The sequence below is a fragment of the Actinia tenebrosa genome, unplaced genomic scaffold (assembly GCF_029948245.1).
Source record: "Actinia tenebrosa isolate PJP-AT-01 unplaced genomic scaffold, QUT_ActTen_1.0 PGA_scaffold1__47_contigs__length_23844297, whole genome shotgun sequence".
Taxonomy (NCBI): domain Eukaryota; kingdom Metazoa; phylum Cnidaria; class Anthozoa; order Actiniaria; family Actiniidae; genus Actinia; species Actinia tenebrosa.
The window spans coordinates 10,410,723-10,421,680 of record NW_028292578.1 but is presented as its reverse complement, the minus strand read 5'-3'; positions in this window follow the sequence as shown (position 1 = coordinate 10,421,680).

Here is a 10,958-nt window from a genome sequence, read left to right as displayed (position 1 = left end):
CCCCTGTTTATCACACCCACACACAAGAAATGCGTGTTACCACTTTGTTCCTTTGACTTCCTTTCGCAACAACCAGCTTCTAAAATGACGTGCTAACATATAGTAATGGAGCAAACTTTCATTGATCTATCATGAATGCCTGAAAAGATACAGCGTTTTGAAAATAACAAGGATTCATTTGTATGAGAAAGATAATTAAGACATTACCGGTCTCGCTTTTATGTTTTTCGCAAATCTCAAATGTTTCTCAAAAAATTTCATATCTTTTCTTTATTATTGTGGAATTATGGACATTTACTAATTCAGCCATTATCTCTCATTGGGTCTTAAAATATTTAACCAGTTGCTTACTATCAATCACGTGACTTTTTTGGAGTTGACTGGGGGGCAAACAAGCGGTTGACTGAGGGGCAACTAGCGGTTGTTAAGTCGAAACATCAAAATAAGTCCTCAAACTATTGTATTTTACTATTTCTACGACATTAAACCAGGGAAAAAGAGATCAAAACAACCTCCAAGATTCTATAAGCCATTATTAAACACGCAGCTATTACCGGAAGTAACGTCTATTGATAGCAACCTATAAGCCTTTTCATAGTTTAAGAATCGATTCCACTGCGCATGCGATTTTATCCCGAATTTCTCACCTTCTTTTGTCTAAACCTTCTTTTGTTCTTAATTAAACAAAAGAAGGTGAGAAATTCGGGATAAAATTGCAGCCCGACTCACAGATTCGTTTTAACTAGGTTCTATATTAATAATATGTAGCAGCAGTTAGGCGGACTCGCGGAGCGCCGACAAAGCCAAAAATCGAAAGTCGAAAAACATCAGGGGGGGGTGGGTTTTTAGAGGTCGGTAACCCGCCCTACAGGGGGTCTTGCGCGATCGGCCGACACGCGAAAGGTGCCTAACTGCTGCTCTGTTGGGGTCGCAAACAGAGGGAAAGATATCCTTTAGATATACATGGCATCCGTCAACGACATTCAAAACGAAACTGTGCGCAGGCTGGGAAATCAGGTGATGGATAGCTCAGATGCGGATTTTGTCTTCGCGACGTTTATGGAGGGAAAGACAGACAAGACGATGAATCACGAGATGGCTGAAAAGATAATCGACAGAATGCCGGACGGTGACTACCGCTTGGAGTTGACGTTCGTGAAGTATTTGGATGGCGAGTGGGTGATAGAAAAGGGCCGTAATCCCATCAGGGCGTCTGGTAAGCAGAGTTTGTTCATCTTGAATAAGCAAACGAGACCAGGGGCATTAGAGGGAATTGACATGCTCTTCTATGAGGTCGCTTACCCGGTTACCGTTGTCATTTACGGCGCGTACGAGATTAAGGAGCCGGATGTCAGAAAGTTGCGACCAATGCGACATCCGGGCAATTGCGTCGGGAAATTGGTCAGAGAGTTCTTCGAAGATTCTTCTCGTGGCGGCAAGCTTACGCCAAAAAGAAGTGAAGTCATCAGGAAATGGGAAAGAGATACTAATAAAACCGGAGGTACCATCAAAAACATCAAGAAGTTAGAGACGGCTTTAGAACGCCGCATACGCGTGAAGGACATCACGGACGGTTGCATTTACGAAGGGACGAAAAAATATGGAGGTAGAGGTGCCCCTATTGTCATCTACCAACACAATGGACACGCTTGGCGAGAACTTAGGTTTCCCAAAAAGAAGGAAACTAAGGTTTATAAGATGTCGCCGTTGGCAGAATTGGTCCACGAGAATTCCGTTTGGTTGATGGACGCGGAAGGAAGTCAGTTTATGACGCAGGATGGTACTCTTTACAGGCCTCTAGTAGAACACCAACGCATTCAAAGTGCTTGTGCGACGTTAGGGGAAGACTTTTCAGACGAGGTCTTAAGCATCCGTAGTTTGGACTTCCTAGCTGCGAAGAAAAGAAATGGATGGAAGTCCACGCCTAAGGAATTTGGAGACATAGCCAAAGCCTGCGTAGAGCACGGCCATGGAGGTCTGTGGAACATGGAGTATGACGAAAACGAATACGTATCCTTAGACATGAAACATTGTTACCCTGCCAGTTTTAAAGGCCTCGGGGATTGCAAGGAGTATTACGACCGCTACGGGCATCCGGATTCGCAGTTCTTTCGTGTGTCTTTGCCAGGTAAGTGCGATGCTCCCAAGTCTACGGGGTTCGTGCGGTTGACCACGTGGAAGTTAGCAAAGGGCTTACATCCGATAATTTACGCGTGGTATGGGAAACATCTGCAGGAGAAAGAATGGATTCCCATACCCCTGCTGAAGTTTCTCGAAGAGCGCGAACTGCTCACGTACACAGCGCATGAAGCCATATTGTGCCGCTCCGCGTTTACGCAATGGTTGCCAGAGCATAATCCCACTGCTAGAATTGTCATAGGCAAATTCACCCAGGGTGCAAAAGAAGGAGAAAAGCACATGCAAAGGCGTTTGATAACCGACGACGGAGAGTTGAGCTTCCTCGTAAAACGTGCACATGAGCAAGGAACGATGGTGTCCGTAGAGAAGTGGAATTATTTCATAGAAGGTAAAGGTGAGCAACGATGGAATGCGTTGTGCTATTATCAAGATCATCGCCCACAATATTACCATTTGCGCGCCAGCATGCTCGCATATGCGCATATCAATCTATTGTCGATGCTGTTGAGGTTTGACAAAGAGGATATCCCGCGCGTGGCTACGGATTCCCTCTACGTGAAGCCCGAAGTGTTAGAAAAAATGCAAGAGTTTTACACAGCCGATGAACTCGCGGAAAGTGGTCAATGGCGTGTGAAAGATGAAGAGATAAAAGCCTGGAGAGAACGTGTGGAATACCACGGGAAACACGTAAAAGGTGCCATAATCCCCACTGAGGAACCATTGCCATCCGTTGTGGATCCCATTTCTTACCAACGCTTCTCGTACCTGTACGGGCCCGGAGGCAGCGGTAAGACCACCAGGGTTTTGGAGTTATTCCCCCGCGTGAAGGTGTTAACGCCGACACACCGCCTTGAAAGAGAATTGACGGAGATGGGCCACGACGCGCAAACGTACCACAGCTTCTTTCGCTGGAATGGTCAAAAGTGGGTGCCGGAAGCAATACGCGACATACCGTCGGTCATATTATGGGATGAGATTTGCACCGTGCCATTAGAAATCCTGCAGGAATTCGTAGACTTCCTCCGCGGAAAGTGTCAAGTGATATTTGCTGGAGATCCATGCCAACCTCCTCCCATTTGCGGAGAAATGCCCCATAAATGGTTAAAAGGAATGGTAGACCATGCAGAGGAAATCAATGCTGACTACCGCAGTAAGGACGAAGTAAGAGACTTAAAGGCGGCATTAAGGGGCCTCAGTGATGCCGAGCAAAACAAGACGCTGCGTAAACGCATCCGAGCGAAGTCTTACGAGGACTTCCTTACCGCGTGGCATCCAGAGGATTTGGTGTTGAGCAGTAAGCGCGCAGCACAATCGCGAATACAGAAAGATTTATTAAAAGTACACCGCGAAAGATTCCCAAGCCATTTGGTGCCCGTTTGCTACAAGCCCCACGATACCCGCATGCAGAAGAGAGACGTGTGGGTGCCGGGCACCGACGTCCAACTGCGAAACGCGGTAACTCACGATAAAGTCTGGGTGCCTATGGGAAAGGTTGAAAAAATAACCTCCCATCCAGATTGGCGTTTGGGATATTGTATGACAGTCCACAGCGCGCAAGGTCTAACCGTAAAGGAAACCTTATGGATTATAGACCAGCGGTTATGTTGGAGTAATTTGATATACACCGCTGTGAGCCGTGTGGAGCATGCCAAACAGTTGCGGAGGGCTTGGGGTCCGCAATTGCGTTACGATAAAACGCCAGAAGATATAGCAAAGGAGAACATTGCTAAGAAACTCCTTCGCTACAAGAGACACGACGAAGGAAAAAATATGACGTTCGACCTATGCGTGGACGACGTCTATAAGAAAGGGGCAAGGTGTGCCAAGTGTAACATACCTCTACTATGGAGGTTTGACCCAAATGACGATCAGCAGTTCTCCGTGGATCGTATAAATAATAAACGCGGCCATTGCAGAGGCAACGTAAGACTGACATGCCTAGAGTGCAATCGGGCGCGTGGTGCTGCGCTACTCTGAGTCTTTGGGGACTATGAGCAGCTCTTCCATGACAAATCCACGACTTGGGCCATTTAGGTAATACAACACGGGTTGCCCTTCCTTGGTGACGGACTTCGAAATCTCATACGTTTCCAGGGACCAGTTAGGATCCGTGGCTCTCTTACTGCCACCTTCGAGTTCCCCCGGCTGATAGAGGTATCTGACCACTATGTCGCGGGGGAGCTTTTTTTCCTTCAGTCCGACCGCCCTCGAACTTCTGACGTAGGACTTGTGTTCCACGTGTTTCGTTTTTATGGCATCCTTGGGTTTCATCCCCGTAGCCCTGGCCGCCTCGTTATTCAAAGCCGCGATGACCTGGGGGAGCCTCTGAGTCCATTCCCTGTTGCGTTTGGAGGGATCTTCAAGCTCTTTCCAATACTGGTACCCAAAGAGACGCTCAGCCAGGGTCTTATTAAATCTTTCAACAATGCTCTGACCCCTGTGGTACTCAGCTTCAGCTCTCCTAATTTTGGTGTCGTGGTCTTTCAGGGTCTTAGTAACCACGCCCATGAACTCTGTCCCCGCATCCACTTGCAGCAGCTTAGGCCATTTCAAGACGCGCTTATAAATCCTACCTAGGGCTTCTGCGACTTCCCCAGAATCCTTGCTGGTTATGGGTTCGGCGTCCTTGTATCTGCTTGCGATATCGACTACGGTCAAAGCGTATCTATAGGTCTTTTTTCTCACCTTGTCGTGCGGTAAGAAAAGCAAATCTGCCTGATGAACCTCATTAGGGGTATTTACGGTAAAGCTGGGCCTGGGAATGTACTTGGGCACGGGAAGATAAACCTGCCAGAGGGTTTGTTTTCTTAGCCAGTTCTTAGCCGTTTCATCTGATACCCTGGCCGCGGTCGCGAGTTTCTTAATAGCTGATGCTCCTCTCCAATAGCCTTCAGGCCCATAGTAAATCCTTTTAAGTTTGTCCTCTACGCGGCCCATTATATGAATTCCAAAACAAGATTGATCTTTCGCCCGTTGAAATCCACCGTCTCTCCGTCCACTTTAATGGTGATGTTTATGCTTTCTACCAAATTAGACAAATCATAGCTCAAAGAAATGGGAGTGTATTCTACCAGGTCAAATGGATTACCCTTAGGTGGAAACTTGGACATAAGAGAAGACTTTTCTCCATTGTTGTAACTATGGACTAAATCGCAATAGACTTCGTAAGAGGATGCGACTTTCCATTTCACAGGTATGGCTGTGTTGGTAATCGTCTTGCCCGAGGCACATAATAAAGATCCCAATGGGTCAGACTTTCCAAAAGTCATTGAATAATTTGACATATTATGTTTGAGGGTCATTTCGTGCGGCAATCCTGTGGTGAGAGTATAACCGTGTTTTGCTAATTCCTTGGCCAGTGTGATTGGTGTATAATGTCCATCGGGAAGCAATACGGCTTGATAGTTAGATCCTCCTGTATGCTCAGTGACTATGCCCCTAATCAGGTTATGCCAAGAATTGTACAAAGAGCAACTTATGAGCCGAACCTTATGGGCTTTAATGGGGGGATTTAAATAAGTGGTAAAGTCATTTTTATCGCTTTCCAAAAAGACGATCATTATATTAGATACGCCAAAGCCACGCCTCCCGCCAGCCCTGCGACTCCTACAAAGACCAATTCATTGTCTTTTTGTTTCTTAGAAGGCTGGTAGTAATTCTTGAACTGAGGCTTTCTCATTCTAAAGTCGGGATGCGCCTGCGCATAGAGCTTAAAGGCGTAGTCTGTGTTTTCGAAGTTCTTATCCGCCTGTATTTTGTCTTGGTAATTCTTATCCAACCAATCCCTGTAAGCTTGTCTTTTTTCATTCCAAGCCGCAACGTCTCGCTGATATTTCTCCAGCGCTAAGTCGTGCCTTTTCCTTTCGGCGTTAGATTCTGCGTTTCTATCACCGCTAACTAATCTATCCAAATATTGACCACCATAATTAGCTCCAGTGAATGCTAAGGCTGCAATAACTCCACCTGCGACCACGCTAGCCATTATATGTTAGGAATGTACTTTTCCTTCTGTAGGTAATTCTTTGCCATGATAGCCCCGCCTACGGCAGCGGTCATCTTAGCAAAATTAGCGAAGCTCTTGCTTGGGTCTTCAGTAAAGTCTTCTTTGAGCACTTTCTTACCCACCCAACCAATACCCGCAACGATGGAAGTAATGATAGCTGCTTCTTCGACAGTTTTCAACAACGCGGTCGACATTATATTACAAAGCGAGAAGGTTATTCCATTTCAGGGATTTTGCTTTTTCTAACCTCCACAGGTGCGCGATATGTTGCGGCCTCCCACTTTACTTTTGGCTTCGTAGCCCGCCATTGTAAGTAGAGGCTGCCTGCTGCTATAGCGACTCCTAACGCGCCAATGACGTAGCCGGGATTCCAAAAGGATCCCTCTTCTTTTTCCTCCACCTTTTCCTCTTTCTTTGCTTTGTTCTTCCTGTTCATCTCCGCGAGCTTCTTTCCGGCAGCGACTCTGCCTGGAGATTTAGCCTTGGTAATCTTTTGCTCGGGCTGCTCTACCTTCGACTCTGGTTCACTCATTTATATCTAAGGACTTGAAGGACTTGATAAGTAACTTGAGAATGACTTAAGGATGACTTGACAATGACTTGACTAAGTACTTGAGAATGACTTAAGGACGACTTGACTAAGTACTTGAGGCGACTTGACTAAGTACTTGAGAATGACTTAAGGACGACTTGACTAAGTACTTGAGGCGACTTGACTAAGTACTTGAGGCGACTTGATCAGGTACCTCAGCAAGTGCCACCTGGAAGACCTTTTCGACTTCTCTGTCCTTCTTGAAGTCCTTCCAAGAGGCACCAAAGGTGCCCGCAAGTTCCTTCAAGTCGACATGCTGAGCTACGTGCAAAGCCGCAGAGGCGACTGCCATTAACTTACCGCACTTCAAAGACAACCACCCGCAGGTTATCTTAAGTTCTTGGGCGATAACATAGTCCTCGCTTATGTCCTTCCGCAGTTGCTCCACGTCGTCTATGGGCAGTGCAAGTCCGAGGAGTTTGGTGGCCAGCTTGATAGCGGAGTCTGCTACGGCGTCCGTGGTCTTACTTGCAAGGGCAGCCTCGTACCTCTTATGGAACTTTTTGACTTCCTCTTCTGACAACTTATTAACCTGCTCATGGGTAAGTTCCTTGCCTATCATTTCTTTGCACTTCCCCGAAGACACAAGGATGTTAAGTTGTTCCTTAAGGTTACTTTCATCTAGCTGTGTGGGGACTTCATCTAAGAGCTGCTCAATCTCCATATACATTAGGAATCATAGATTCCAACCGTGTAGGGAAACCTCAAAGAGAAGATCATCTTGGAATGTTGGTGCGTTTTTAAATGCCGCATGTATTCATGCAACTGTTCCTTGCTTATCTCACCGCCGTAGTCGCTTAAGATGGTTTCCAGGTCACTACGGCTCGGAGTATAAAATACGACCAGGGAGCCTATGTTTTCCCTAAAGGGTTTAGAGACGCTGGTAAGCTGCTGCGAGAGCAACCAAACGCTAATATTGTCATGCCTACCGCTAAAGGCGAGCTTCACCAACTCCGAAGTGCGTCTTTTTACGTCGTCCCCACAGGCAATGTCGTCCAATATGAGGAGTGTCTGTGTATCTTTAGGGAATTGTCGATGCCAAAACTTCAAATGGCTGGATAACTCATTAGGATCTAAGATATCTACGAAGAAGTCGTCATCTTTCACTCCTATGCCCGTCCAGGTGCGGTTATTCACGTAGGTGGGGCATAATAACACGATGTAGTCGAAGCGGTATCTAAAGGGTCCTAATAGCTGCTCCACGACGAACTGCGTTTTGCCGCAGCCGGTGGGTCCTACTATCAGGGCATTGCAGGGAATATGGTTCGGATCCATTATATATACGATGGACCCAGTGGAAGCAGTAAGAAGGATTGCCACCGACGCAAAAGATAAAAGAGACACCATAGAAATGCAAAGGGAGGAGATCGATCGGTTAAAGGAGCGCGTGCAGGAATTGTATGATGAAATGTGCGGTCTGAAGCGCGCGGAAAGGTTTGGTGCCTTGTTGACGATGGTCGGTTGGGTAAAAGAAAGCGTGCAGGACTTTATGCGATATCCGCTGTAGAGTCGTTTGAAAGACACCTAAGAATGTTAAGTGTATGGTTGTTAAATTGTTAAGGATGTTACTTCTAAGAAAAAAAGATGTCTTAGAATGTTAAAGATAAGGTTGTTATATTGTTAAAGACATATGCATGCTGCTTTAAAAGATGTCTTAGGATGTTAAGTATAAGGTTGTTAAATTGTTAAAGATGTTACTTCTAAGAAAAAAAGATGTCTTAGAATGTTAAAGATAAGGTTGTTATATTGTTAAAGACATATGCATGCTGCTTTAAAAGATGTCTTAGGATGTTAAGTATAAGGTTGTTAAATTGTTAAAGATGTTACTTCTAAGAAAAAAAGATGTCTTAGAATGTTAAAGATAAGGTTGTTAAATTGTTAAAGATATACGTACGAGTCGTTTAAAAGACACCTTAGAATGTTAACTATAAGGTTGTTAAGGATGTCTTGCATGTTACTTCTAAAAGACACCTAAGAATGTCGAGTATAAGGTTGTTAAATTGTTAAAGATATACTGCGTGCGCTGTTTGAAAGACACCTTAGAATGTTAACTATAAGGTTGTTAAGGATGTCTTGCATGTTACTTCTAAAAGACACTTCAGAATGTCGAGTATAAGGTCGTTAAATTGTTAAGGACTATTATTTCTTCTTTTAAGAAAATATACCTAAGGATAAGGATATTTCTTTTCTTAAAAAAAAAAGAAGAGATAATAGTCTTTAACAATTTAACAACCTTATCTTTAACATTCTGAAGTGTCTCTTAAAGCAGCACGTGCAGACATACTTAACAACCTTATCTTTAACATTCTAAGGTGTCTTTTAAACAGCACTCATACGTATATCTTTAACAATTTAACAACCATATCTTTAACATTCTGAAGTGTCTTTTAAAGCAGCATACGTATATCCTTAACAATATAACAACCTTATCTTTAACATTCTAAGACATCTTTTTTCTTAGAAGTAACATCCTTAACAATTTAACAACCTTATACTTAACATTCTGAGGTGTCTTTTAAAGCAGCATACGTATATCCTTAACAATATGATAACCTTATACTTAACATTATGAAGTGTCTTTTAAACGCAGCTTATGCTCCCGTAGACCTGTTTTAAAAGACACTTCATAATGTTAACAATAAAGTTAAAAATACGTTATATTGTGGTTAAGGTACACTTAAGTATAAATGAACTGTTCAATGTGTAAAAAGGTGTTCAGCACCAAGCAAAGACTACAATACCACGTTCGTCGTGGCGTTTGCACAAAGAAACCAATTAGTAAAGTTTGTAAGGATTGTGGTAAAGAATTCAGCACCGTTCAAAAGATGCGACAACATCAAGACAAACGCATTTGTGGGCTTTGCAAGGGCTGTAATAAGGAATTTCCTAACACCTCCGAGCACCTGAAAAGGGGCGTCTGTGAACAAAGCAGACAGTGTAGTTTCTGTAATAAGATACTAAGCAGTCGTCAACGTTTACAGACGCATCGGAAAACACACGAAGTCAACTATCGATTTCTCTTTGGGGCGTATGACTTGGAAGGCGTGGATTGCTACCAATGTGCGGATTTGATGTGTCGCTGCCCGCATAAAGAGGATTACTTAAGGAATCGCATAGATTACCATAAGAAGATAGTCCGTACTTTCCCCTCTTTTGAACGTGCCGAAGGCGTTCCGTGGACTAAAAGGGAGTATTGGAGGCAAGAGTGCGACCGCTGTGGTTGCATCAGAGAAGAGGAACATATCTTCAACTGTCTTAACAAATAAACGTCCTTAACAATATAACAACTTTATACTCAACATTCTGAGACCCTTTTAGAATGGGGTTTGCGCAAAGAGTCTCAAATCCCATTCTTATTTTTATTTATTATTATTAAGAATAATGAATCAAGGATGTTTAATAATAATAAATAAAAATAAGGACCCCCTTTAAAGGTATATGCTAGCCTACGCAGCAGCCTTCTTAGGAGGATTCCTAATCACCCTTTCAATATATGGACTGTATTACGTGCGAACTACCAGCCGATTGCATTACGCCCCCAAAACCGCGTAAAAAATACACCTGCCTTCATTGCGGCAAGGTATTCCTGGAAGGATCCTTTGTGGGGCATTGGTGCTCCGCGGAGCAGCGGACTTTAGCAGACGTCCTTATGAATGCAGAGGACTCTCGGGCTCCCAATTAACCACGTCAAATACCCACCTGCCATCCTTTTTACCATGACTCATAACATGGGTAACATCCTGCCCTTCGATGGCGTACCTTATCCTATCGGGCGCCCAAAGGGTGTATGTTCTTTTTTTATTCTTTAAGACCAAGCGCAGGCGGTCCAAGTCTTCAAAGACCACGTAATTCTTTATCTCATAAATCTCCCCCACCTGCAAATCCCTCCAGTGCGTTTGTATAAACTTTAACTCGTTAAATTTATCCTTGTCCATATATTCTATGAAATATCTTTAAGTGTGTTGCCAAAGTCTCCGAGGTTTTAAAGACCTTACAACACCACCTGCAGGGAATTCGTAGGTGTTCAGCATACGCGGTGATCTCCCTGCAAATGACATCGTAGTCGCTGCTTATGAGCACCTTATAGCCGTTTTCTTCATACCTCTGTAAGAGCAGTTGCTGATCCTCAGATAACCTGCCGTTGCCTTTTGGGGTCTTTAGCTCTATGCAGAATCCACAGTAATGCGTGTGCGCGTTTAAAATCATTAAGTCGGGTTGACCGCG